The following is a 26616-nucleotide window of genomic DNA, read 5'->3' as shown; positions in this document are numbered from 1 at the left end:
ACAGATAGAGGCCAAATGACACAGTGGAAAGATCCTCATCTAAGTGTCAAGAGAAAAACTAATGTTCTAAAGTCCTCTTTGCTACTTAAAATAGCCTGGTGACTGATGGTGTGCCAGCCAACATCTCTGAGGTTTAGAAATGAAAAGAAACTCATTTTGTAAGTGGCATAGCATAGGTGGTAGAAAAGCTCTGATCCATAGGTGTCCAGGGAGTTTTATTTTTGCCTCTACTACCTGAGTTACTAATGACTATTTCTTTCCATTTTATCTTTCACTTATTTACCTTTACACCCTGAAAGAACTCAGCATATACTGATACAATGATAGATGATGCAAACCTGAAATGTATGGGTGGTAGGGGTAGGGCGGAGACCTGTGAGACTCTCATCTAGAGACCTAAGTTTACAATAAAAGTCCAAAGCCTAAAAATATCATCTCTAGCAACACATCCCAATCTCTTAGGTACAAAATATTCACTGGGCTTGAATTGGGAATCTCTTAAAATACGAACACATAGTGGTTTGGCAGTGCTGGAGAAGTGGATTCTGAGGTTCTGCATTTGTTAGACTGTAGATATTGCTGAGAAATGGACCACAGATTGAGGGGTAAGGGATTTGAGATACAGAAAGATGTTACAGAGGCACAAAAGTAAAAAAAATACTAACTCAGGACTGGAGCCAAAATACAACACAGAGGACATTGGCATTGCACACAGCTAGACAAGATTTTAGCTATGGTATCTCATGTGGTCCCTCAAGCACCACCAGAACTAATTCCTGAGTAGAGGCAGGAGTATCCCCTGAGCACTGCCAAGTGTGGCCCCCAAACAAACTAACAAGCAAATGAAAACAGAAAGAAAGAAAAGAAAGTGAACTTACCCCTGAAGATACCTCAAACTGATGGGTAAGAGGGGTGGAGAAGGAGATAGTGAAATCATTCAAGTGGAAAGAATGTTTTCGTGTACTGCAGTAGTATGAAAGACCATGGGATGAGGGTAGAAAAGAGATTGCAAATTTGAGGAGGTATGTGGCAGGAAGACCAATGTGTTGGAAGTATAACCTTCCATGAGGGGAATAAGTAATAATTCATTGTGATTATTCATAGCTCTAGTAGCTAAGAGTGTAAGGTATAGTGAAGGTGGAGATATTAGGGTAGAAAAAAGAAAATTAATTTCTCCCAAGATATTTAAAGGTTAAATAGATCTAAATTCCCTGAACCTGTTTGAGAGTAAAAATTTAGGTGCGTTTATAGCTCAGGTGACCGAAGAACAGGGTTTGGTTTTGCTTTTCTTTTTAAAATAAAAAAAAAAGGAAGAAAAGTAACTCAACCATTTTGTTTTGTTTCTTTATTAAAAACAAAAACAAAGGGAAAAAAGTCTGGGTTTGGTGGGGAAAATGAAAAGTTAGGAAGGGATGAGTCTTGAACATGTCAAAAGCAATTACTGAGAGATGCAGCTTCCTCTACTTCTGAGGATTCACTGTTGCTCCTTTTATTAGGCCCTTGAATACTGCATAAAAGTACTACGTTCTATTTAGTGAAAACTGAAAAGGCAATGTTAAGAGAGTGTTAACATTTTATCCCCATTTCCTGAGTCCCTTTGGGGATTTTCTTATTATCAATTATAAATTATCTTTCTGTATTCCTTACAAGTTGACTATTACGGCTTTTAATAGTACTATACACCTCCTCCCCTTTAATATAGCATCTTTTAATTTTTCCCACGGGTGGGTCAAAGAATAAAATTTCTTTTCCTCTTAATTATTGCAGGCATCCTTTCAGCGACTCTTGTTAAATGTAACTATTGACCTTACTTTCTCCTCTGATACCACCTTTCTCATTCCTTCACAGGTTACATTCTGCACTCTTGAAAAAAAAAGTCATTTTAATACACTTTGCCAGGAATTAATTTGGTTAGTAAATAACATTTAATTTTCAGTCTTACTTATTTCTTTGGCACATCTGGTGGCCCTCAGGGACTTCTTCCTGCTAGGTGCTTGGAGCTACTCTGTTTGATCTCTGGGGATCATGTGGTGATGGGTATGGAACCCAGACCTCTCACAAAACATGTGCTCTTTAGACTATCTCTCCAGCCCAATCTTGCGGATTTTAAAAGAAAAATTATACATTAAAGATAATTTAGTGAGATTTATCTCTATCTTCAGATTATTTGAAAATTAACAGAAATTGCAAAATTTTAAATCATCGGAGCTAGAGGATGAAGGTGGGTTGAATGTGAGAATTCTAACCTTTCGATGCTGTCACAATTTCTGTTCAGTACTGAAGTTGAGACGTGGCCAGAGACACATTAGTGGTCAGTGGGGAGTGAGGCAAGCTGGAAAGCACTGTTTTTCTGTAAAGAGATCGATCTTGGTTAGTTCCAAAGACTGATACCACTTTGGAACGTAGAACCTCCCATTTGAGGTCTTATTTCTCAAAAGAAAAACCAGAGAAATATAGGTTCTTATTTGAAATCCACAGTTCTTATTAATGGTTGCTATGAGTTAGGCTATATTCCCTAAAACAGATTCACTGAAGTCCTAATCTCCTGATCTCTTTTCTCCCCCTTGATAGGGGGAATGAGATTGCAATCTTATTGCAAAATAGGATCTTTGGTAAAACAAAAACAAAAACAAAAAACTAGTTAAAATGAGGTCATTAGAATGGGTTTATTGGAATTAGATAACATAGAATCACACAAGGGAATAATCATACAGAGAAGGAAGCAAAGAGAAATTATCGTAATACGGTCACAAGCCAAGGAATGGTAAGGATTGCCAGTCATCCACAGAACCCAGGAAGCGAGGCGTGGAGCAGGTTCTTTCTCACAGCCCTCACAGGGAACCATCTGGCTGACTTGTAGTCGTCTTGTACAACTTGTACAACTCTCTCCGTAAGGTGAATTATGATATAGATTAATAAAAACAGAAATTTGAAAAAGTACATATGATATGCTATTCTGGAATATGACAAGTTACTCTGTGCCACTATCAACATCTCCATTTTTAAAATAGAAGTAACCCACAGTGGGACATAACCCTGTAAGTGCAGGCCTCATGATTTACTGCTTGGACTCTAAAGTATTGCTGGTGGTGAGTCAGGATTACAACTGGAGGTGTTGGCTAGGGAGACAGGGATCACTGTATCACTGTCATCCCGTTGTTCATCAATTTGCTCAAGCGGGCACCATTAACAATTAACATCTCCATTCGTCCTAGCCCTGAGATTTTTTAAAAATGTTTTCAATTATTTTATTTTATTTTATTTTTTATTAGTGAATCACAGTGAGGTACTATTACATACTTACAAATGTTCATGTTTGCATTTCAGTCATACAATGATTGATTACCCATCCCTCCACCAGTGCCCATTCTCCACCACCAGTGATCTCAGTATCCCTCCCACATCCCCACCTCCAACCCTCCCCACCCTGCCTCTGTGGCACGGCATTCCCTTTTGTTCTCTCTCTCCTTTTGGGTATTGTGGTTTGCAATAGAGGTATTGAGTGGCCATCGTGTTCAGTTTATAGTCTATTTTTTGTATCTCCCAACTCTAGTGGGTCCTCCCAGCACCCTTTACTTGGTGTTCCCTTCTCTGTCTGAGCTGCCTTTTCCTCCAGAATGTGAGGCTGGCTGGCTTTCAAGCCATAGGGCAAACCTCCTGGTCCTTATCTCTACTATCCTTGGGTGTTACTCTCCTATTCTGTTACTTTATATTCCACAGATGAATGTAATTAGCCCTGAGATTTTAGCAGCCTATCTTTACTTGTCCTTCCCCAAAGTGCTGCATTGGAGGCTCTTTCAGGGTCGAGGGAATGAGACCCATAATTGTTACTGCTTTTGGCATATCGAATATGCCACGGGGGAGCTTGCCAGGTTCTGTCGTGTAGACAGGATACTCTTGGTAGCTTGTCGGGTTTTCCAAGAGGGAGAACTAGACAATAAGAACAGGAAGCTTTGTTTTATAGTCTCTGGATCTTGGCTATTGATGGGATTTCACAGCACTGGGGGCAGTTTGTGGGTGTGACTGCCTAGCTACTGGAAAAAGGGGGATCTAGGTGAAAGAGGCTCAGTCCTGATCTGAGCAGGCTTGGAGAGCTCAGCCTTGGTTCCCGCACACGTAGGTTCTTCTGTCGGTTTCTTCATGTGTGAGGCTTGTCAAGCGTGTGGAGAGTGGTCTTGAGCATGACTGTGGCTGGGTTTCGGAGATCTTTGGTTGTCAAGGCTCTGCTCGGGGCAGGGAAGGAAACTCAACAGGAGGCTCTGTGGGAGACAGGGATATTGGGAACAAAACTCAGTGACCTGCACATGCTGTTCATGTGCTCTTTCACTGGAGTTATCTCCCAAAAAAATTTTCCATTTTGCCTAATATCTTTACCCAACAGATGACCAGAAAGTTCGTTATTTGCATTTAATGTCTCAGTGAATAATAAGAATTTCCCAGATGCCAGGAAATATTCTAGCAAAAAACTTTGAATAAGAACAGCCTTTTTTCTCAAGAAATTTACCATTATAACAGCAGTTATAATGTAATCGCTGTAATAAGGGGAGGGAAGAAGAAGGACAGAGGAAGAATACTTAAATACCAAGAGGTCAGGAAGACCAACTTATTGTAAAGTACACAATTTAATTGTAAGAAAAGAGTGACATGTCAGATAATTTGTTTTGGTTATTGTTGTTGGTGTGTGTGTTTGTGTGTGTGTGGGGGGGTGCCACATTCACTGGTACTTAGGGAATATTTCCATCTAGGTGTGAGGAATCATTTGTTATGGTGACTAGTGCTGGGAATCAAATTCAAGTTTCCTGCATTTAAACTATGTAACCAGTTTGTTGAAATTGCTCTCTGTTCCTCCTGATTTGTCTTACAATAATTGGGAGGAGGGAGTTTTGGCCACACCCAGTGATGCTCAGGGGTGACTCTTGCTCTGCACTCAGAAATTACTCCTGGTACTGGGATGCCAGGGATTGAAGCCAGATTGGCCGCATGCAAGGCAAATGCCCTACCTGCTGTACTCTCACTCCAGCCCTGTCTTACAATAAGTCAGTAATATAGCAGAACAACTGAGATTATAGTTTAAGATTGCAGACCCAAACCTTTGTTTTACTTGCTAAACTAATTTTATCACAGTCTCTCTCTCTTTCTCTGTCTACACACACACACACACACACACACACACACACACACACACACACACGCACGCACATGCACATGCAAACACACGTACGCACGCACGCACACAAGGATAGTTAAAACTCCTTTGAGCTTTTGTGAAGACTAAATAAAACATGCAGAACAAAGACCTGCAGAACAAAGTCAACGGTATAGCTCACCAATATACCCCTGAGTTTGCTTTCCTACATATCCCAGTTACACAGAAGACCATATTCCCAGGCTCCCTGCAGGAAAGTCATGTTACTGTTTCTGGCCAATGTTGAAAAAAATCAGTGTGATTTTTCCATACCTTCATCCCCTAAAAAATCCCAAAAAACAGCATTCTAGATGATGAAGCTTCTGTCACTCCAATGTCTCTGAGGAGCTATTAGAGTAGGACCCCTGCCAACCCATGATAGAAATCAAGCTTTATTTTGTTTAACAAATGGGATTTGACAGTGATTTTTTTTTGCAGCAATCTTTCTCGGTCTATCCTAATATGCTGTTCCCAAATGTATGCTCCAAAAATATTTTTTTCTACCCTCTAACAATAATTTAGTTCACCGGGTGATAGAAAAAGCATTAAATTAAAAATATAATCATATTAAAATTTAGAGCAGGCATTACCCAGTTGTATTTATTACATTCTTAATCCAGATTTGGAAAACAAACAAAGATCAGCTTATGATAGCTGAGAAAATAACTGTGTCTTAAAAACAGATGAAGTAAAACATCCATTTGCTGTCAAAAGAAAGCGTCATCTCTCATTATAAAGCATCATCTCTCATTAAAGATCATTTCTCTCATTCTTCCAAACCAAATTATTTAAATTTAAAAATAGCGAAGGGCTTTATGAAAAAAACATGTAAATGCTAAAAAATCCCCACTTGAGGTTTCAGTCACTATTCTTAACGTGCCTTCAGAGGGTTTGACTATCATTATTACAAATAGAAGACATCCACAAAGGCATTATTCAGCAAAAGAAGTCTTTTATTTTCTCTACAAGTTTGGGACATAGAGAGAAAGATGGGAGTAAATACAATTCAAAGTGTGCTGGTTAAACAAATCGAAATATTTCTGTCTGGTATTCAACATCTTGACGATATGTTCTCATGGCATTTCATACTTTTTCCCCGTATAGACACTTTTAATCAGGTTGCCTCAAAGTCCACAAATAAGATTCATTCTTTTGTTATGCTTTCTCCATTGACCTAAAAGCTCTTCCCTATTATTGAAGAATTAGGTTGTAGTATATTTCCTGCCGCTATATTTTACCCTTTACGTGTCAATGCCTAACAAAAAAAAAAAGAACAAGATGAAACAAAACAAAAACATAATTGAACCAAACACTAGTAGCACATATATGCTATATTATTCTCACCACTAAAAGCCTAATCTTCATTCACTACCTTTATGCAACTCACCCACTGTACCCATTCTATGGACCTTCCTCACCTTCCCCTCCAGGAGTTTCCATTCTGTAAAAACCTAAGGTTTGCATCATTTTTTAGTTTGTTCATTTGCTTTGTTTCTTTACTTTCACTTATCAGTGAAGTCCTTTAGCATTTGTCTTTCTCCTTCAGGCTAATTGTACTTAGCATAGACCCTTAATGTTTTTTACAACTAGCATTTTTATATCTTATCTGAGCTATCAGATCTCCAACACAGGAGTCATTCTGAATACGTTACCTCCATATTTTCCAAACTGTAGCACAGTACTGAGCACCGCATCAGTGCAAAAATATCCTCTAGTGGTTGGTTTATGAAAGTGGGGTAGATGGAGAATGCATTTTAAGCATGAAGTAGAACATATAAGTGTTTCAAGTAGAAAGCCTAATGACTAAAGTCAAACGTGTCTGAGTAGGGAGTAGAGAGATTTGGATATAATCTTCTGTATGATTTTTATCATTTTATTTTAAAAGAAAACATTTCTTTTTCTGTGCCAGAATCAAAACCAAGGCTTCATATATACAAAGCAAGTCTACTTCCACTAAGTTATTCATCACCACCCCTCCTACAATTTTTAAAAGCTAATTTAAAATATTTTTTAAAGTTGAGTATAACCAATTAGAAAAACACTTAGCAGTAGATTTTTCACACTATCCCATAGTTAACGCAAATACTACTGAATTACCTCTAAAATCTTTCTGCTGAGGAATGGTTTCACAAGCAGAAAAAGAGACCCTAAGGATAATATTATGTGTATTTTAATGATAATTTCTGCTTTGGCCATTACTTTTGAGAGGCAAAGATATTCACTGATTCATTAAATGTTTTATGCCATTTAACCCAAACTGTTATATAAGTTATAGATATTTCACAATGGGTTTTTATATGATAGTGGAGTTTCATTTAATTAATAATGCCATAATAATGCTTCATACACAAACAAAGTGTTATTAGCATCAGCAAAAAGCAAATATTTAAAATTTGGGCATGGGGTTTTCTTTTTTTTTTTTTTTTTTTTTGCTTTTTGGGTCACACCCGGTGATGCACAGGGGTCACTCCTGGCTCATGCACTCAGGAATTACTCCTGGCGGTGCTCGGGGGACCATATGGGATGCTGGGATTCGAACTCCGGTCGGCTGCGTGCAAGGCAAACGCCCTACCCGCTGTGCTATCACTCCAGCCACATGGGGTTTTCTTGACTGAATTGTACTATATCCTGTCATGATTACTGCCATGTATACAAAGTTGAAGTAGGTATTTATATTATTGATATAAACGTGGTATTTCTAAAAAGGAAAAAAAATGAAGTGGACAGGGCTATGAAGTAAGCTGCTTGAGTGGAAACAGAAAAGGGAAAGATTCTGGCAGCTGTGAAATCAATCTCCATTTGTTCATTTGGTATTTCTTGAATTCCAGGCACTCTTCCAGGCACTGACAAACTACAGGTGAACAAAACAGACTTGTTCTCCATATACCATGTGTGGTGACAGACAATAAACAAATGAATACATGAAGAAGGCAGCTTCAGACAGTGGAACACACTATAAGGAAATGAAATGGAGTGATGTAACAGTGGTGAGGGGCCAGATACTAAGGAAAGACTCTCTGAGGAGCTGACATCTAAATAGAGGCCCAAATGTCATGGGAGCTGCTTTATCTGAAGCAGAAACATATGTCCTGGCAGAAACTCTTAGGTCTGAGGGCTTAGTATTTCACATTGGAAGAACAGTAAGGAGGTCAGTGTGATAGTGACTTGATGAAGAAACCAGGAGGGAGTGAGGAGACAGGTCCCACCTGTAAGACACGGGAAAGAGTATAAGTTTCAATCGAGTTAAAAATTGGATCCCTTCCCACCTGTTTTATTGATTCTGGTTGTACCTGCACATAGTCGCCTTTATTGTTCATATGGCACTAGGTTGAAATTCAAAATCCATATTCTCTCTCTCTCCCCTTGTTTGGCAGTTGTAGCCAAGAATACACACTCTATCAAATGGGATGATTCTATGTCTTTAAGAGATTTGGAGAGAACACATACTCTACAGTTCATTAGTTTTAAAGTCCTCCCATGGTCCGCACATGTGGCTATTTGCAACGAATAGTTCATTAGCAATATAACCTGAAATCTGGGCCAGAGAGCTAGTACAGGAGTTAAGGTGTTTGTATTACATGTGGTGAACCCTGGCTTGGCATGTGGGGACCACCTTTCCCCACCTCAGCCATGGCAGGAGCAATCCCTGAATGCAGAGCAGAGCAGGAGTCAGTCAGTCCTCAGCACCATCAGTGTAGCTCTAACAGCCCTCACACACACACACACACACATATACACACACACACACACACACACACACACTCAAAAAAAATAAAAACGAAAACTGAAATCTAACTTTGAGAACCTTTACTTAATCTTTTTTATGGTGGAGATGCTAGCTAGGGCAAATCTGTCCCATGGAACTCACAAAAATGCCTAATTTAATATTAAAATTAGAAGGAAAAATAAACCTTAGGTTGAAGAAACCTAATTATATCATTAAACTTATTTTGCACCAATATAGTCAGGTACAACCAAATATATTTTTAATATATTTTTAAAATAAAATATATTTCATAAAATATAATTAAAAATTTTTTTTATAAAGAGGCATATGAAAGCAAGTGTCTAGGGCACATGATAGATATAAATATGCTGGCACAAAGGTTATGTGATCAGAGATACTACATACTGAATTATTACTCTGATAGAGAAACACTGGTTTTTGTTCAGTCACATTTACAAAGGTAGTGTTCTCTATGCTATTTGAATAGCAAACAACTAATAAAGAACTTTTCTGTATCTCCTAGTTGTGTATTTATTAATAGAAATGTATATTTACTACATTATTAAATCATATAAAATATAACAAATATAAAAATAAAAACAAGGGCTTGAATTTTTGAGGGCTCAATTTAATTTTCTTGTCATTGTACATAACATTTACTAATTTATTTCATATTAGTGTTAATGTTTATTTTTTTGAGAAAGCTATGCGCTTCCACCACCATCAATGTGTACTAAACTATCAACCAGGTCCAACTTGTAATGCAAATAACAGATTAAAGATCAATAATATTTAAATAATTCTTAAGTTATTAATTATATACACATAATATTCTTGTTTGTTTATTTAGGGCCACGCCTGGTGGTACTCTGCACTCAGGGATCACTCGAGCCAGGGCTTGGGTCACCAAATAGGGTTTTGCACCAGACATGTGGAGAGCATGTGCCTTATCTGCTCTACTATCTGCCCAGCCTCAATATTTTTCCTTGATGAAAATACAAATAATTGTTCCTTTTGAAACAATACTGTTGAATATGCTAATATAAAATTAAAATATCATGACTTACAAAGCTACTCATATTTTGGATTTTAGACATACTATGTTCCAGCACCAATCCCACCACGAGTGTATTCTTTCCTCTGTTAGGGTTCTCAGGTTACCTCACACTTGCCCTGGCACCCCATTACCTCCTTCTCCAGACTGCCATCTTGACAGGCACATTTTAAGTTTGGTAGTTGAACTTTGGAAAATTTTTTTCACTTTTGTTGACTCTGTGGTTTGATATTTAATTGTACCATTCCTTTACACCACTGATGTACCTAGACCCTTGCTTCCCATTGCTTCCTGTCTATCTCTTCTACCCTCTGTGATTTCTTTCCTAATCTACCCTCCTCCTCCCTATGCTCTATAATCAAAGATAATCTAGGCTCCCCTCTTTCAAAATCGCATTTCCTTATCCAATTATTTTATATGCCACATGTAAGTGAGAATATTCTGCATTTGTCCTTCTTCTGGCTTCTTTATTAACATGGTATCTTCCCAGTTCCATATATGTTGCAGCAAGTTTCATGATTTCATCTATCCTTAAAGCTGTGTCATATTCCAATGTATATGTATACTATATCTTCATGATCCATTTATCTATCATTGGACACGCAGGTTGATTCCATATCTAGGCTATTATACTAAATGCTACAATGAATAATGAATAATGTCTTTTTGAATGATTAGTTTTGCAGTGGATATCCAGATATATTGGAACTGCTGGACATATGGTAACTCAATTCTTAGTTTACTGAGATATCTCCATACTGTTTTCCATAAAGATTGAACCAGACTACATTCTCACCAGCAATGGATGAGAGTTCCTTTTTCACCAAATTCTGTCAACACAGATTGTTGCCGGCATTTTTGATATGTGTCATTGTTACTTGTGTGAGGTGGTGTCTCATTATCACCTTGATTTGGATTTCCCTAATAATAAGTGATAATGAACATTTTATTATTTTTTTCAGGGTCTTTTAAAATTTTTTTTAATTTGTTATTTTTATTTTTAATTTATTTATTAGTGAGTCACAGTGAGGGTACAGTTACAGATTTATACATTTTTGCTCATGTTTCCCTCATACAATGTTCGAAAACCCATCCCTTCACCAGTGCCCATTCTCCACCACAAATAAACCCAACATCCCTCCCACCCCCCAAACCCATCTCCCCCCACCCGCCCCCTGCCACTGTGGCAGGGTATTTTCTTTTGTTTTCTCTTCTAATTAGGTGTTGTGGTTTGCAATAAAGGTGTTGAGTGGCCATTGTGTTCAGTCTCTAGTCTACATTCAGCACGGATCACCCTTCCCCCGCATGGCCTCCAACCACATTTTGCTTGGTGTTCCCTTCTCTATCTGAGCTGCCCTTTTCCCAGAATGTGAGGCCAGCTTCCAAGCCATGGAGTCAACCTCCTGGTACTTATTTCTCCTATTCTTGGGTGTTAGTCTCCTACTGTTATTCTATATTCCACAGATGAGTGCAATCTTTCTATATCTGTCTCTCTCTTTCTGACTCATTTCAATTAGCATGATACTTTCCATGCTGATCCACTTATATGCAAACTTCATGACCTTATTTTTTCTAACAGCTGCATAGTATTCCATTGTATAGATGTACCAAAGTTTCTTCAACCAGTCGTCTGTTCTAGGGCACTCAGGTTTTTTCCAGATTCTGGCTATTGTAAATAATGCTGCGATGAACATATGAGTGCAGATGTCATTTCAACTATACTTTTTTGATGAGCACTTTTTTAAATGTGTCTGTTATCCATCTGTTGGTCCTCCTCTGAGAAGCTCCTGCTCATTTCCACGCCTCCTAATTTGAAATTATTTTATTTATTTATTTATTTATTTATTTATTTATTTATTTATTTATTTGTTTTTGCTTTTTTGGGTCACACCCAGCGATGCACAGGGGTTACTTCTGGTTCTGCACTCAGGAATCACCTCTGATGGTACTGGAAATCGAATCCGGGTTGGCCACCTGCAAGGCAAACACCCTACCTGCTGTGCTATTGCTCCAGCCCCTTGATGTTATTTTTTTTAAATTGTTGTTAATCAATGTACTTTACATATCTTTGATATCAAACCATTGTCTGATGTGGTGAACACACATATTTTAAAACATTCAGTTAGCTGTCTTTCAGTTTTAAATGATTCTTTCACTGTGCAGAAACTCTTTAATTTAATGTAGTCCATTTTTTTTGGTTCTTAGAATTGTTGACAGTTATCAGTTTCATGGCAGAGTCTCTTGTCCCCGCAACTGACTGTCTTCACAGGGGCCCCTCGGAGGGGTGGGTTGAGTTTCCCTCCCCGCCCCAAGCAGAGCCCCCACAGCCAAAGACCTCTGGAACCCAACCACAGCCATGCTCAAGGCCCCTCTCCACACTTTTGGACAAGCCTCACGCATGAAGGAACTGGCAGAGGAACCCAGGTGTGTGGGACCCGGGACTGAGATCTCCAAGCCTGCTCAGATCAGGACTGGGCCTCCTCCACCCAGATCCCCCATTTTCCAGTAGCTAGGTGGTCACACCCAGAAACTGCCCCCGGCGCCATGTAATCCCATCAGTGGCCAACATCCAGAGACTCTAAAACCAAGCTCCCAGAAGCGAGACATCTTTTAGCCTAGTTCTCCCTTTGGGAGAACCGGACAAGCTACCGAGAGTTTCCTGCCCGCATGGGAGAGCCTGGTAAAGCCTCTGTGGCGTACACATATGCTAAAACCAGTAACAATGATAGGTCTCATTTTCCTGACCCTGAGGGAGCCTCCAAAGCGGCACCATTGGGAAGGACGAGTAAAGGGAGGCTTCTAAAATCTCAGGACTACGACGAATGGAGATTTATTGAGACCGCTCGAGAAAATCGACGATCAATGGGATGATGACGATCAATTTTATAAGTATAAAATGGGGTAGAGACAACCTCTTCAACAAATGGTACTGGTAAAATTTTTCTCAATAAAGTATATTGAGGAAAATATAGATAGAATGCTCCAGGAGTCCCATTAAAGGCTCACCTTTTTTGTTTGCTTGAATTTTGGGGTCATATTTGGCTATCAGAGCTTATCTTTGACTCTATGCTCAGGGATAACTTCTGGAGGTACTCACTGAATCATATGTAGGGCTAGATAGTAAACCCAGATTGGCCACATGCAAGGCAAACATATTAGCCACTGTACTATCTTGCATTTTTAATCTTTGGTTTTTTATGAGATAACTGAAAAAAATCACTTTGAAAACAGTCTATATATATTAGTTTAAAAAGAACATTAAAGGAACTACATTATAAATCATAATACATAATATATACCAGTTAAATATTTCTGAAGGCGCGTGTTTCAAAATGCTTATGCAAAAGGAACTTCTCTCAAAAATAGTGAATCACTCACTGTTACATCAATTGTAGGGGCCAGAGAGATAGCAGAGCAGATGGAGTGCTTGCCTTTATGCGACTGACCTGAGCGCATTCCTTGGTACTCTATAGGATAACCCCAGGTCTGCCAGAAGTGATCCCTGAGTGTAAGCCAGAAATAAAGCCTAAGTATCACTATGAGTCCTCCTTGCCAAAGAGAAAACTGGGTTTTATCGTGATAGGTTGGAGTAAAAAAAATTATTTTCTGAAAACGTTTTATAAAACAGCACTACAAGGTTATCCACCTGCCATTGGTTTTGCCATTTGCAAAAAAGATCCAACAAATTTAAAACATTATCTAATTTGGAAATTTAAAAAAAGTTTATCTCAGCCTTTTAACAGCCACCTCAACAACATTAATATGATAACTAGAAAACTTTTTTGTAGGACTGAAGTTTTGTTGTCACTATTTCCTTATCACAAATATTTTAATGTCACAATATGTAAAATGATAGACTTTAAAATTTAGTTAATAAAACAAGGAAATAGTAATACAGAGCAAACAGTTCAAAGTGAAACAAAAAATAATGGAGTAATTCTCAAAGAGCTTTATATGTTATCAGAAGTTCTCAGCATATTCTGAAAGCATTGTATGTCCCTGCCTTTTGGATATGCACAGGGAGTGTGGTTATCCATACAAGAAAAATAGATTTGGGGGAAATTGATTCAATACCTGGTAGTGCCCAGGTATTGCAAAGTGAGTGCCATAACCCTGTACTCTGACCCCAGGTCATAGATTTTTATGCCGATTCTTTTCCTGGATTCTCATATTAACAAAACTAATAATAGAGAGTGATTGTATAAAAAATAGCTCTGTGTTCAAAAGCAATTTTCCAAAGTCTCCGTTTACTACCTAAAATCAGCAGAGTTTAACAAAACTATTAAAACTGAAAAACAAAAACAAAAACAAAAGGCCAGAAAGACATATCAAAAGGTTGAGTGTTTGCTCTGCATGTAGAAGCCCGGGTTCAGTCCCTACCACCACATGGTTCCCCTGGGAGTGATTCCTCAATAGAACTGGGAGTTGCCACTGAACAGCACTGACTGTACATACTAAAAATGCTCCCAAATATATTCAGAAAGTCATAAAATATTTATATTCTTGAGATGGAGAAAACAAGTTTAGGTCTTGAGGAATAAAATTATTTTTGCTTGCTTACTATAAAAGTTTCGCACACTAAGAAATATAGAAATAAGCTGTGTCTTATAAGCCAAAAATATCCAAAGACAGAATAGTACTCCTATCTCTTTTTCAGTGTTAAAGAATGGGAAAATAACCATTACTTATGTCAAACTGAAAAAATTTAAGTTTAACTTGCTAAAGATTGAAAAGCAGAAGGCAAAAAAGTAGTACTCCAGGGAATAAAAACTTGCTTAAAAACACATTAATAGTTGAGATAAAGTCTTCTATGAACTGACTACTTTAAAAGTTACTACATCAATTGCTATTAATTCAATTCAAATCTGAATTAAGTAAAACCTGAATGCTTTCTGGGGCGTGGAGTATTTTTGCCAGTGTCCATTCATTCAAAATAGGAAGAAAAAAACTGAGAAGATAAACTGCTTGAAGTAACACTATAATATATATATAATTTAATATATATATATATATAATTTATTTGTTTTTGTTTGCACTAACATTTGTTTTTGCTCAGGCTTACCCCTGGTTCTGTACTCAGGGATTATTCCTGGTGGGCTCAGGGACTACATGGTGTGACAAAGGACCAAACCCAGGTCAGCAGCATGCAAGGCAAATGCCCTGTTTACTGTACTATTCTCTGCCCCCTAAAACAAACATACAAACAAAAACCAAAAAAAAAAAAAAAACCCAAACATTTTTAAAGCATATTTTTTGGTCACAAACAATTTCTATTCAGCCGTTAAATTTGCCTTGGCCTAATCCATATTCACCAACTTACTTCCTCCTAGCTATTTTCATCATCTTCTATCATTAAACTAAGACAGTAGTTCTCAGTCTTGAAAATAGCAAAAATAACCCTCTGAGAGAAGTAATAACTACCTACCTCTTTGACTATTCCGTTTCTGTCTACATTGAGGCTTCTTCTTCCTCCTTCTGACCCCTAAATGTTCCTGTCCGGGATCTGTTTGCCTTTACTCTTTGCTTTTCATACCCTTGCCTGTGATAATCTCATTTACCCTATGATTTCAGTTATTACCTCTCTGCAAAAGCATCCCAAATAACTGACTCTAGCTGAGAATTTTCAAGCTCCAGGCTTAGATCCTAACTTCTTGCTGGATATAATACACAGAATTAAACTTTATGTCCACAATATCAAAAATACAATATCCAGATCTATATCGTATACAAATTTCCATCAGACTCAGAGCTCTTTGAAGTTTCTTTTTTCTTTTTACATTTCCATCCTTACTACAATTACACGTACTATTTTCAGTGAAATCTTAACTAATATCAATAATTCCAATTGAGGAAGCTTTCAATTTGTATGACCATTCTAAAACATGACTTACATTATTGGTTATGTTTTAGTTAAAAACTTGTTTGCTTCTGATTTCCCATGGAAGATAGCTCAAATTTCTTAAACTTCCATCTGAGAACTTAATAATATACTTTTCTATAATTATTGCATATTATTATATAACTTATAGCATAACTATTAAAATTAGATTTTATTACTTAATATTTACACAGAACAATAGGTAATATCTTGCCTCCTTGCCTTTTCTTATACTGTGCATCTTTTTCTAGGTTGAAGGACCCCACAACTTAATTTGTTGGACAACTTGAAGGACCCCACAGCATTAAAAACTAAATTCAAACTAAACATTTTCCAGAAGATTATACCTGGGGCTCCAGCTTCACTATGATCTCTATTGATGTACAACAGAGAGTACAGGAAATGTTTTCAGCTCTATAATTCTCTACATCTATATTTCAGATGCATTCTGTTAGCTTTACAATAGGAAATTTATTGAACTACTCGAAGTCTTGGTTTTCACATCAATAAAACAGGAATAACAAGGCTAATAAGAGGTTCAAAAGAAATCCATGTCAGTTTAGTGGTTTCCAAGAGGCCGAAGGAGAAGGAATTTTCATTTATTCAGACACATCCTATACCATCTGTGGACCTAGAAAAGAGAGGTAGAAAGGCCAGAGAGATAATTCATGGGAGATGTAATAGTGTCTGCTTTACATGTGAGTAACTATGGTTTGATCTCTAGGCATGGTCAAGAATGACATCTGAGCACAGAGACAGGAGTAGCTCCTGAGCATAATTTGGTATGCCTCAAATCAGTCCCCCTTCAAAAAAGTAGAAGAGGGGCTGGAGCGATAGCACAGCGGGTAGGGCGTTTGCCTTGCACACGGTCGACCCGGGTTCTAATCCCAGCATCCCATATGGTCCCCTGAGCACCGCCAGGGGTAATTCCTGAGTGAAGAGCCGGGAGTAACTCCTGTGCATCGCCGGGTGTGACCCAAAAACCAAAAAAAAAAAAAAAAAAAAAAAGTAGAAGAGAGGTTTAGGAAGCAAACAGATTGAATTTAATGTCCCCTCAGCAACAAATCTGGTTATCTGTTTTGCAGACTAAGAAATATGACCTGAAATAAATGGACTTAATGCACATTATTCTTGCAAACAATGACCTTCACACTGATCTATGATTCCAGATAAGTTTCTTACTTATACTGAAAGTGTAACTGTAAACACACATGTGCGCACACATAGCATACCAAAACATCAAAACTAGTCCCTCAACATTGGCTGACCAGGTAATTTCATATAATCAGAATGAGAAAAAGTAAACATTCAAATATTCCATTGACTTGAGCTTTGATTGCCACATGGATCAATGTCTAAAACAAGGTGATAAAACTGTTTGTTTGTTTTGGGGCCACACCTGATAATAATCCTAGGTGGTTTACTCCCAGAGAGCTCAAGGAACAATATAGGATGTCAGTGATCAAACTCAGGTCTCCTGCATGCAAGGCAAGTAACCTACCCACTGTCCTATCATTTCAGCCCCTAAACTTTCTTTTATAATGCACATATGTAGAATGGATGGCACCTGGAACATCAACTCTAGAAAGATTCCAGAATTGAAACACTTAGTTTCAATTTCCTAAAGCATTTTTTTTTTTGAAACTTAGTAGGGGGAAAGAAGAGTTGGATTAGAGATGACATAGGGACAATGGTGGAGGGAACTGGTTATTTTTGTGGTGATGGGGTTAAATAATTGTAGATCCATGGTGCATGACCAGTTTAGATAGTTACTTGAGATTTCAGTTCCTATGGAATAATCTTTTTGTGGTTTTTCACTTCTATTTCATTTTATTTTATTTATTTTATTGACTCACCCTGAGATAGACCAATACAAAGCTGCTCACAATTGGTTTCCAGTCATATAGTGTCCCAACACCCATCACTCCACCAGTGTACATCTCCCACCACCCCCAAACAAACCCCCACCCTGCCTCTATAGTAGACATTTTTCTTTCTATCTCTCTCTCTCCTTTTGTGTATTATGGTTTGCAATACAAGTACTAAGCGGTCACTGTTTTTTGTTCAGGGAGGTCAATATTTCTATCAGGAAAGTGCAGCTGTAGTAGCCCTTTTAACTGGGTGGCAGCTTTGGGATGTGGACATGACTGGGGGGGCTTCAGGAAGTTCTGTTTGGGAGGGCACCAAGCTAACCCATTCCCCTCTGACACCCCGGACTATTCAGCCTTGCATGGTTCTGAAATTTACTATTGCTTTTGATTTGTGGGTTTCTGGAGCAAATCTGGTAGAAGAGTTTACATGATGGCACTGGAGTTGGTTTGTGGGGGTGACTGTTGGGGTTTCTGGGACTATAGAGAAGTGAGGGCAGGTAGCCTGACCCAGCTCCAAGAAAGCCTGGAGATTTCAGTCACAAAACCAGTATACCTGAATTTTCAACAGGTTAATTTCTTGGTGAGGTCTGTCTTGAGACAGTGGGGTCTAGCCGGGGACATGTGATGATTTTGGATTGTGGGTGGGAGCAAGTGACTATTGGCGGCTCTGTTTGGCTGGGTACAGTGCTAACTGTCACCCAACCAATGCAGCCCAAATTATTCAGTCATGGGTGGGTCAGAGAAGATTTACTGCATCTTTTGATCTTTTTTCAGATTTATTAATGAATCTTTGGAGCAAGTCCAATAAATAAGTTTGAATAGTAAGGCTGGAGGTGATTTGTGGTTCCCACATACCTAAATTTTGGCATTTAATTTCTTGGAAAACTTGGTTCCGAGTTGTTGGAGTCCTGCTGGAAGCATAGTGATGACTTTGGAGTTTCAGGACGCCCTAGGGCACCATCAGACTGCAGATTCTCTCACCCCACCAGGTTCAGGTTGGCCTGCAGGTGGTGCTGCACCCTCTGGGCCTCAGTGATGACAGCAGCCACAGCCCTGGCAAGACCAGGCTGGTAGCCAGGGAAGCTACTGTATGCAGCTCAGGCTCTCTGTGCGGGCCACCACCATCAGTCCAGCAGAACCTGACCAAGGGGCACCGGTCCGCATCTTCAGGTCTGGCATCCAGCCAGTTGGCACTCAGGAATATTTTCCCCCATAATATGCTGCAAGCGGCACCAGTAGTGAGGGCTGATTGGAGAGAGCAGTGGCAGCCCAGACGTCTTGCCAGTCTTGCCTGAGCCACCTGAGTAGCCAGGATCACCTGAGTTGGTCCCGGATGGTGGGAACCTGAAGTGTCCCTTCAACTCCAGGACCCACAATCCTTGGAGGTGCCAGATTGGACCTAAAGAGCACTGCTCAGTACTGCCAGAATTCTACCTCTGCAGCGGCCTGCTACCTGTAACACTAGATGGAGAGCTGCCATGATTCCGTCCACCATGATGCCCAAGGCTGCGCTGCAGTCATCTTCATGAGTCTCATTGAGGGTTGGTGCTCTGTGGGGTTGGTTTCAATTTTCTTTGAGATAGAATATTTAAAGGGCACCTAACTTTTAATCACGCAGAAATTGCATGACCCCATCAGCCAGCTTTTCAGAGTATTGAGAGCTGCCGCAGATCTGCCAGATCTGGCACGCGCTGTTGTGCTGTGTTGTTGTGCCGTTGCTCTCTTGGTTCCTCTTTTCACTTCTATTTTACCTTAGCACTGTCTCAATCTCTCTGTTCCCCCCCCCGCCCACTTTTGTATGATCATAACAAATGGCCAAAGGTGAGAGAAGCTGTGAACTGAGTTTATCCTGGTGGGGGCTTAGGAGAGTAATTGAGGAGGAACTCTGGTGGAGGGTGTGTTGTGGAAACTTTATATACATGAAACCATATTGTTAACAGTAAACTACGGTACTGAAAAACAAAAACGAAATTCTCCCTGTCCCCCCCCCCCCCGCCCCATCTAACACTGATGGTCATTTAAGATTTCCGTTTTTATCTTGTTTTTGGCTTTCCCGTCATTTCTATTTAAGGAAGGGGTAATTTTTTCATTTTAACTAATAATTAGGAAAGGACTACATTTGGGCAATAAAAGCAATAAGAACTACACTTTACATTTTCATATAAAAGCTTGATGGCAGAATCTCTTCCAACCATATGGAGGTCAAGAGTCTAAAAAGTGCACAAATTTGATCTACTAAAGGCAGGCACATACAAGTATGTTGATAGGTACGCACCAATAGTCATATTTCAGTGCTGTACAAGGCCTATCTTGAGGGAAACACTGTAATGACTTTCTTTTACACTTAAAAAACATATATATTGTATTGAATGTAGTCAGTAAAAGTGTCAGGCATATAGCTCTTGAACTTTAATTTTTTCCTCACAAAGCAAAGAACAGCCTAGGCAGAACTATTACACAATTTGCTGAAACGTTATTTTATAATAAGACTTAAATTGAACATTAAAAAGTCTCATAAACATGCTAACATTTTACATAAGTCAGATTGACATCTGAAGGCCGTGGCAGGAGATAAATACATTCTTAAGTGCAGGTAACTTTTAAGGTCATTCCAACTACTGATACTAGAAATTTTATCTTTAATTAGGGTGAAATAGTTTCTAAAATAACCATCCTTGGGAGAATGACATTTAATAGAAGACAATAGTATATCTAATAGGTTCTTCACAAGCTGGCCATAGTACTACACTCTTCTCAGAATAAATTAAATTTTTTGTATAATTTTCTTATCTTTATCTTATCCTCATCAGATGTGCCCTTCATCTGCATCAAGTCACTGAAAGGACTGGAGATATAGTACACTGTGGGACAAGCACGTGTCTTGCAAACGCCTGACCTGGGTTTGATCTTCAGAACCCATATTGTCCCTGAGCACAGCTTGGAATTCCATAAAAGAAAAAAAAAACATAGAGAACAAAAGTATGATTCTTAAATAAAAACTGTCTAGCCTTTTCTACAATGATAAATTGCATTGTCACTGCAGAAATGTTTTAATTACTTGCATTATATAAACTTAATTCTAGGACTCACCTATAGAGCTGCCTCATGAATATGAAAACAATTATCTAATTGGATTGATTTATTCTTAGTGCTAAAACTGGTTCTATGAAATAACTGAGTGATTCTGAATTGTGCAACTTCTTAAGAAAATTTAAAGGTAGAACTACAAAGGAGCACGTATCTGCCACCTCAAAATATGTCTTTTGTAAAAGTTTAATTTTGTGAAATGAGGCCTGAAAGCAGAATAGGGAGGTAATTACATGTAACACCGTCATTAAGTCTATGGAAAAGATTTAGTCAATGGAGAAGACAGAGCTTAAATCTGCATAACTTAAATCAGAGCTTAATTCCTCTTTTTACTGCGCCTTCTTTGAAAAGCATTCTCTTTCTTCTTCCTAACATCCTCTGCATGTTAGCACATCCTATGGTGATCACCACACCCTGAGCTTCCAGTGGTGGCTGAGAGACCATGCAGTGATAGAAACGAAACCTGGGACTCCTTTATGCATTGTGTACACTCCAGCACTGTGAAATCCCCTCCCACGAGGAGCTGTGTAAACTCCTTTGCTGGGGGATTACACGTTAACAGCTGTTCTCGGGTTCTCCAAGCAGCTCTCTCTCACCGCCAGTGTTCGGTGCTGCAGAGCCATTTCCCTACCCCGGACGGCCACTGCCTTGGACGGACGAAGGAAGAACGAGGGCCAAGTTGGTTGCTGATTAGCTGCCGTTTATTCAACCTCTCATCTCTCCCAGCTCTCTCCAACCCTCTCTCCAACTCGCTCTACAACTCTCTCCGTGACTCCTCTCCAATCTCCCTAGCCACTCTTACTCTCAGCTCTCAGCCTTCTCTCTACCTTGCAACCTTCTCCTCTAACTCTGTGTCTCTTCTTCTCTCCATCTCTCTTTCTCAATCTTCCTTGAACTCTCCGTCTCACTCAATCCACCCCTGCTGTAACCGTCTGCTCTGTTACTCCTCCCTCTATCTACTCCCGCAGCAACCTTTCACCTCCTCCTTGCAGCTGCTCTTTTTCTCCTCTCAATACGCTTCCCCAACCACACCTCCCCATGGAAAGTGCAATCAAAATATTTTTCCAGTCTTCCTGACCACCTGCAGCCCACGAGGGCAAAATAGTCCTTCAGGTGTGTTTCTCTTCTTACCAGCAACTTAATTAACATCTTTAATTCTACTTCCTAATACTTACCATTCTGTATGGACACAGTAATATTCACTTTTAGGGTTATACGGTGACTCTCCTGAGGACATCTCACCACAGACTCAGACTACAGTGCTCAGGCCAGATCAATCATTCCTAACCCCAGCAGGGTCCAAATCTAGTTATTACTTTTTGGATCATGACAGAATTTATCCATGACCATACTCTTAACTTATAGTTAATATTATGGCACTTTGGCCAGGCCCATTTTGATGCCAGGGTAGTTAACTCACCGCTTGCCCTGGGTCCCTTGTCCGGACCCTGCTTCTGGGGATCTAGGAAGTAAGGGCAACTGAGGCTTAAGTCGAGAGAGCAGATGTCCAGTATGTATATTATCTGGAGTCAATGAATTCCCAAGCCACAGGCTTGTCTTTTTAACTGTCTTCCTGTATCCATACAAAAAGCAATTGCTCTGTAATGGCTAACCCTGCAAAAGACATTAAGGACAAGAGAAAGACAACATTTACAAGTCTGAGTCTGATCAGGAGACAAAGGTAATTGACAGGCTGAGGGAGCAATCAGCAAACACAAGCTCCCAGCAGCCAGGGAGGAAGGGCAAACCATCATTATCCTACAAGCACTTTGAGCTATCTCTCTGGCTACTACTAAGCTTTAACATATGGTTCATAGATAACAAACTTATTTAACTTTGATGGATTAACTTTGATGGATTAACATGTACTGAGTATATAATATATTTTATGTATAGTTTATATATATTTTATCAATCGATATTTTTCTTTTCCTCTGAAAAGTTGCTTGCATAAATACAAATTGAAACTTGCAATGAATATAATTGAAAGTTCAAAAGTAATCATTCAAAATTAAGCTTAGTTAACTTTTGACAAAAATACCTGAACAATTTAGCAGAAAAACAAATCTTTTATATAAATAATGCGGGGACATCTAGATGGACACAAAATTATAAATTTGGACTCTTCTCTTTCAAAATAAAATATACCATAAATTTATATGTAAGTGCTAAAACTATAGCACTGCACTGTAGTCCCATTGTTCATTGATTTGCTCAAGTGGGTACCAGTAACGTCTCCTTTGTAAGACTTGTTCCTATTTTTGGCATATCTAACATGCCACTGGTAGCTTGTCAAGCTCTGCCAGGCGGGCGGAATACTACTGGTAGCTTGCCTGGCTCTCTGATAGGGACAGAGGAATCGAACCCGGGTCAGCCACGTGCAAGACAAACTCCCTACCCGCTGTGCTATTGCTCCGGCCCCCTAAAACTATATAACTCCTAAAAGAAAGTAAGAGTAAATCTTGGAGAGCTTGACCTACTTACATATGACACACTAAGGACATGTGTGAAAAAAAAAAGTCTTACCAAAATCAAGAAACCATCAAAGTGAAAATCATAAAACCAAAAACCTACAGAACTGGAGAATATATTTGAAAATCATGAATCTGACAGCATACTTTAATCTTGAATATTGGTTAAATATTAATCTAGGAGGATGGAGAAATAGTATAGTGGACAGAGTGTTTGCCTTGTATCCAGCTGACCTGGGTTCAATACCTGGCACTCCGTATGATCCCTGACCACTATCTGGAGTGTTCCCTGAGTACACAGCCAAGAGTAAGCCTTGAACATCATCAATTGTGGCTCTCCAAAATAAAAAACAAAACAAAACAAAACATTATGATACAGAAGGCCAGAAAGATAGAAGAGGAGGTAAATTGCTTGACTTGCATGTTATAAACCCTCTTCAAATCCCTGGCACCATGCACAAATGGTCCCCCAAGTACTGCTGTGAATCACTCCTGAGCAGAGATCCAGGAATAGCACCTAAGTTCTTCCAATTATGGCCTTCAAACAAGGAAACAAAAAGTAGAATAAAGAGTCTTGGGGGTTGAAATATAGCACAGCGGGTAACGTGGCTGTTTTGCTCACGTCTGACCTAGATTTGATCCCTGGATCCCCAGATGGTCCCCACAAGTTAGACCCTAAATAAAACAAAAACTTTAAAGATAACAATCAAAAGACAAATTATACAAATAAAATAAAAGCAAAAGGCTTCATTAGATAGTTCTCCAAAGAAGATATACAAATGGCCAGTAGATGCATCAAAAGATGTTCTAACATCATTAACCATCTGAGAAATGCAAATCAAAATCATGAGGAGATACTACTTGGCAGCTACTAGTATGCCTATAGTCAAAAGGACATAACAAACAAGTATTAAAATGTAGAGAAACAATAATCCTCTCAAAATGAGGGAAAGTTAAAGAAACACAGTCACTCTGGAAAATGTTTTAGAGTTCCTTAAATAATTAAACATTAAGTTACCATATGGCTTGGAAATTCCAGAGAGAAATAAAAACACATGTCTATATAAACTTGTATATAAATGCTCATTGTGGCACTACTCACATAGTCAAAAAGTGACAACAGTTCAAATGTCATCAACTAACAAATGAACCCACAAAAATATATACATCATAAAAAATTAGCATACTAATATATGCTGAATATGTTTGAAACTTGCAAATTTATGTCATTTGTAAAAAAACATACATTGTATCATTCCTTCTATATGAACTGTTTAGATTAAGCAAATTTGCAGAGACATCCAATAAATGAGGGATGGAGGGACTGGTTTCCTAGAGATGCAGTGGGTGGAAACCTGAAGTTCTAAATGATTGCTAATGATAATGTTATTATTTTATGATTATTTTATGGCAGAATAGGGGAGAAGTGTTTGAATTTTAGAACTACATCCAGTAGTACTTAGGGGATATTCCTGGCTCTGATAAGGTGGTCCAGTACCACATCCAGTAGTACTTAGGGGATATTCCTGGCTCTGATAAGGTGGTCACTTCTGGCAATGACTGAGGGAGATCATTTGTGCTATCAGGTTTTAACCAGGCTCCACCACACTCAAGACAATAACCTTACCCCATACTTTCTCTCTAGCCCTGAAAATAAATTTCTTTTGTAGCAGATTGATGGGCTGGAGTGAACAGCACAGTGGGTAGGACGTTTGCCTTGCAGGCAGCTGACCCAGGTTCGATTCCTCCATCCCTCTTAGAGAGCCTGGCAAACTACCTAGAGTATCCCGCCCACATGGCAGTGCTTAGCAAGCTATCTGTGGCATATTTGATATGCCAAAAAAAAAAAAACAGTAACAAGCCTCACAATGGAGACATTACTGGCGCCCACTTGAGCAAATCGATAAACAACGGGATGACAGTGCTACAGAGCTACAGCAGATTGAAATGAATAATTGATTGTACTGCTATATGTACAAATCTGTGTATTTATGAAAAAAAGGCTTAATTTTATGTTTGAAATACTGAATTGTATGCAAACTATAACTCAATATTATGGGTAGAAAAACAGTGGCAAGATGGTCATGTTTTAGATAAAAATGCAGACTATTAGATTTAGCAGTCTAAGACCTATAGACTTAGCAATAAGTTTCAGATTTTCATCAAATGAGTATTAACTTTAAAATTATATTAGTCATATTTTATGAAGACTTACCACGTAGAAACACAGACAGAGATTCATATATATATAGCAATAATACCAAAGTGGCACTGACAGAATGGTATATAGTGACATACTATTCTAAACTTTTTGTATTATCTGGGAAAATTAATGAATTTTAATTTTTATTAACATATAATATACTGTAGTAAGTCAAGGACATATGTTATAACCTCAGATGTAATCATAAGAGAACAGTGAAAGTGAGTATTATTTCAAAGGTAAAGAAGCAAGAAACAGACTGCACACTCAAGTTGGGTAATTTGAGGAGAGTTTAATAAAGGTGTTCTTTAAAAAGACGAGGAATTTTAATAGCACAAAATGAAATTGAAGAGATAGTACAGCACTCCTGTGTGTCAAGAACTGAGAATGAACTGAGATTTTATGCTCTTGAAAGCTGAAAAATAATTATTTCACTACTGTTGCAAGGATGCAGGTAGAAAGCCACATGATTCCTAGATCAAAAACAAAGGACAGTCTGTCAGCCACAGTCATATCAATATCATTTGCACAGTTCTCCACACCTGAAATTCCCGCAGGAGTAATACTAAGAGGGTGAGGTAACATGACTGCCCAGATAGTGAATTACTTTGCAGGAGAGGAATACTGTAAATATGACAAACAGGGTGAAAAGAGAATAAATATGATAAAATCATATTCTTCCCACTGTTCAACCTCCCACAGTGATTTCCATTAAGCAAAACCAACCAGAAGTCAGGGACCAAAAAAACTCTTTGATGTACTCTATTATGTATAACCTTCCGGCAGTCTGGAGCACGGTGGAGAAGGAAGTATAGTGGGTAGAATTGGACAAGTGTAGATCAGAAAGAAAAGAGAAAATGGAATGATACAAAATCCAAAAAGAGGGAAAGGAAGAAATATAAAAAAGAACATAGAAATAGTTAGATAGAAAGATAGTACTTAAAGGAATAGAGATATTTAAGTCAAAAGTCAAATGCTTAAACGCTTCAATTAATAGCAACAATTAACTGTATAAAAACAAAGGAACACTAAATCTCAATTATAAATAATTTACGAGACACTTCTAAAGCATTGATATTGAGGATCATGAAGGGAGAGTCCAATAAACTATGGAAGAGAGAAATTGATACTTTGGTTGTG

General features: G+C 38.6%; 1 long non-coding RNA gene across 3 annotated transcripts in view; it reads right to left on the bottom strand.

Moving 5' to 3' along the window:
• Positions 1 to 3453: 3453 nt before the first annotated feature.
• Positions 3454 to 26616, bottom strand: part of LOC129399960 (uncharacterized) — a 38466-nt gene continuing 15303 nt past the window's right edge. Inside the window, exons 4-5 of one of the 3 annotated variants that reach the window (XR_008627314.1) lie at positions 22223 to 22416; positions 3454 to 4259 (exon numbers count right to left, since the gene is read on the bottom strand). This is a non-coding gene — a long non-coding RNA (uncharacterized LOC129399960). Of the gene's footprint in view, positions 4260 to 6128; positions 8392 to 15233; positions 16476 to 22222; positions 22417 to 26616 lie in introns of those variants that run through there. The other 2 variants (XR_008627312.1, XR_008627313.1) reach the window with 2 other exon arrangements.

Source organism: Sorex araneus, chromosome X (assembly GCF_027595985.1).
Source record: "Sorex araneus isolate mSorAra2 chromosome X, mSorAra2.pri, whole genome shotgun sequence".
NCBI classification, from domain to species: Eukaryota; Metazoa; Chordata; class Mammalia; order Eulipotyphla; family Soricidae; genus Sorex; species Sorex araneus.
This window is presented reverse-complemented; position numbering and strand designations above follow the sequence as displayed.